The sequence below is a fragment of the Helianthus annuus genome, chromosome 13, assembly GCF_002127325.2.
Source record: "Helianthus annuus cultivar XRQ/B chromosome 13, HanXRQr2.0-SUNRISE, whole genome shotgun sequence".
NCBI classification, from domain to species: Eukaryota; Viridiplantae; Streptophyta; class Magnoliopsida; order Asterales; family Asteraceae; genus Helianthus; species Helianthus annuus.
In genome coordinates, this window is record NC_035445.2 from 166,492,880 (window position 1) to 166,496,214 (window position 3,335).

The 3,335-nt window shown below is 37.5% G+C and overlaps 1 long non-coding RNA gene across 1 annotated transcript; it reads left to right on the forward strand.

Moving 5' to 3' along the window:
* The first annotated feature begins 314 nt into the window (after positions 1–314).
* Positions 315–3,144, forward strand: LOC118485535. Its single transcript, XR_004876549.1, has 3 exons — positions 315–516; positions 2,666–2,936; positions 3,056–3,144. It is a non-coding gene; the product is annotated as an uncharacterized LOC118485535 (long non-coding RNA).
* The last annotated feature ends 191 nt before the right edge of the window (positions 3,145–3,335 follow it).

Sequence of the window (3,335 nt, forward strand, 5' to 3'; positions counted from 1 at the left end):
GATGACATTAGTTTGTGGTACCCGCACGTGACATTACACGTTTTATACTTTTTACACACGTTATGTGCGTAGCATTAACATCATTAACATAAAAAATAGTGTGTCGGTCATTGCGGGGTAAAGTCATAAAAATATTTTAGACAAGGATAAAAGAAAATATAGTCATGTGTTATCAAGGAGAGGGTTAAAGTTGTTAATTATCAAAAGCTAAAAGGTGGTATTAATTTATTGTGAAAGTTTGGGGGAGTTTTGTTTATATGTTAAAAAATGTTTGAAGGTGTTTATGTCCTATGTCAAAAGTTAGGGGGGTGTCTTGGTCGGTGACACACCGTCTTCTTTTCCCTTCCCTGTTCCATTCCAGGTGAGTTTAGTAATTAGTATAGATGAGAAAAACACTGCTGGAATGGAGGAGAGATTCAGTTGATTCATCCTTCTAATCTTCTGCAAATGTTCTTCACATTAGGTGCATGCGTGCGTTCGAACCACCACTTTTCCCCATAATCACGCTCCCAAAAAGTAAACTATACCTCTGTTCTAGTTCTAGTTCTAGTTGCTGTTTTAATTTCAATCGTTGCCCCCTTTGTGGGTTTGCTTTTGATGGTAAATTTATGCTATTTCTTGTTAGTGTTTTTTTATTTCCTTTTGCGATTGATTTATGAACTAGAGGGTGTTTTGTGTTCAGTTCGTAGGGTTTTTTTTTCCACAGATGTGAAATTGGGGACGTTTGTTGCGCTGTTGTACATTTATTAGTTTTGTTTTTGCTTGTTTTGGAAGAGATTTTAGCTATTGAGTTTACATGCACACCAGGTGTTTGGTTTAATGCCTCAATGAAAGATGTGTCTTTTTTCATTCAGACTAGAAGGTATGGGGGCCGGCTGACGCCCGGCTAGGACCGGCGCCGGTCCCCCACACCACCCCCCTGGGCTCGGCTCGTCACACCCGGCGTCCCACAGCCGGGTCCGCCGCTCCACTTGGTTTGAAAACTAGCCATTATTCAACGGCAATATTTAATAAAAAAAAATTCCTTTTTCTATAAAATCACCTATTTTCACCATAATTTCCCCACTTTCAACCCAAAACCCTCTCACTTTTATACCATTTTCTCCCCACTTTAATAAAAAAAATATCTTTTCATCCACAATGGCTTCTAATCCTTGGTGGCCCTCGTCTTCGGATGACGAAGAGGAGATGTTTTTCGCAAACGCTGTGCTACGGGCGGGACAGATTCTAATTGAAGAGGAAGAGGAAGAGGAAGACTTCTCGTCTGAAAATGTTATTACCAGACCGAAAAGGTTGCGTCTTTGTATGTACGCTTGCATTTTGCTCCATAACATGATTATTGAAGACGAAGGTCGGGCGATTTGTGAGTATGATGAGAATGCATCTTACGGGAACACTGTCCCGGTTGATCCGCCACAACAGGATTTAAACTCGTTCTCGCTAACAAACGACTTCGCGCATGCAAACCTTCAACAAGATTTGGTAGAACATATTTGGAACAACGTTAACATCGGGGACAGTGACGGAGACGAAGACGAAGACGAGTAGTGTAATTGTTTTAAATTTTTGAATCTAGTCTTTTTTTTTTTACAAATTTTAGGTAGCGTAATTTTTTTTTAGGTTATGTAATTTTTATTTATGTTATGTCATGGATTTTATTATCTTCATTTATGTCTTATTTTTATTTAAATGTTGAATAGTTTTTATAATGTTAAACAAATAAAAAATAAACAATAAAAGTTAAACAAATAAAAGTTAAACAAATAAAAGTTAAACAAATAAAATGAATTAAACAATAAAAAAATATGTGGTGGGGCCCATCCTCCATCCCCCTCCATCCTTCATGGAGGCTCATCCCCCACTAGCCGCCTATGTGGCGCCTACGTGGAGGCTCATCCCCGTGGGGGATGAGCCGAACCATACCTTCTAGTCTCATGTGTATTCCCTAGCTTCTTTTGTATACTAGATCGACATTCATGTTGTAGTATCCAGTAGATCATTTTTCATGTCCAGATTGGGGATGAGTGCTAAATTAGGGTTCCTGAACCTAAAAGTCGAGGTTTTTGATTTAATTGATTCAAAGAAAAAGAAGTTTATAAATAACAGGTTATATGGATGTTGATATATACCTAGACTCATGTTTATATATGGATAAATTTCACATACCCTTGAACGAGTGACCCACTGACCCGTTTCTTTTTCAGGAAAGTTCATGAGCTTTTAATAACTAATTATTTTATTTGTTCATAGAAGTAGAACTTTAGTTTGATGGCTGTGTGTAGATTTGTATGTTTTATCAGACGTACCATGCAGATTGCTTTTGGAAATGGTCACTTAATCAGTTAATTGGACTATATCTATGTGATTCATTTGGATATTTTAGGCTGCTAATGTTCACTTTGAAAGTAGTTTAAAAAGTAGGTATGTTCTGATTTTTTATTTTCTACATCAGTTAGTTGTTAGCTGTTATTCATACAAACCCTATAGGTTCTTTTATATCCATATTTCATTTTATTAGATTAGATTACTTTTTGCTATTTGTTTTATTAATATACAATACCTTACTTATTTTTGTGTCCTAGGTTACCTTTCTAATACTGCTATCTTTTACATGACCACTCACTCTCTGTTCGATTAGGTTAAACTGAGAGTTGTGTGTGTATAGGGATACCGATGGGAGTAACGTTCAAGTCATCAGTCAACATCGGATTGAAAACAGGGTACTCTGTTTTGGTCACCGTAGCAGCCGGTTTCGTCGGAATCCACATCAGCGCCGCCTTGAGATGCCGTGGTGACTACGTTTTAGGGTTAGACAATTTTAACAGTTATTACGATCCTACCCTCAAAAGGGCTCGTCAACATGTGTGGAAAAAAGTGGGATTTTCATTGTGGAAGGGCACATAAAGGACACCGGTTTGCTGAACAAACTCTTTGAGGTAGTTCATCTTACTCATGTTATTTATTTAGCTGCTCAAGCTGGTGTTAGATATGCAATGAAGAAACCCAAAATCTTATACTCATAGTAATATTGCAGGTTTTATCATTGTTCTTGAAGTATGCAAAAATGCAAATCCACAGCCTGCAATTGTTTGGGTATCTTCTAGTTCTGTTTATGGGTTGAATACAGAAGTACCCTTTTCGGAAAAAAGATTCGGAAAAAGATCGAACTGATCCTATACGCTGCAACGAAGAAAGCGGCTGAAGAAATCGCTCATACGTATAATCATATATATGGGTTGTCTTTGACGGGTTTGAGGTTCTTTACGGTTTATGGACCATGGGGTAGAACACATTAGTTTAAGTGTTGTGATGTTACTTGTTTAGTTTCTTGATTG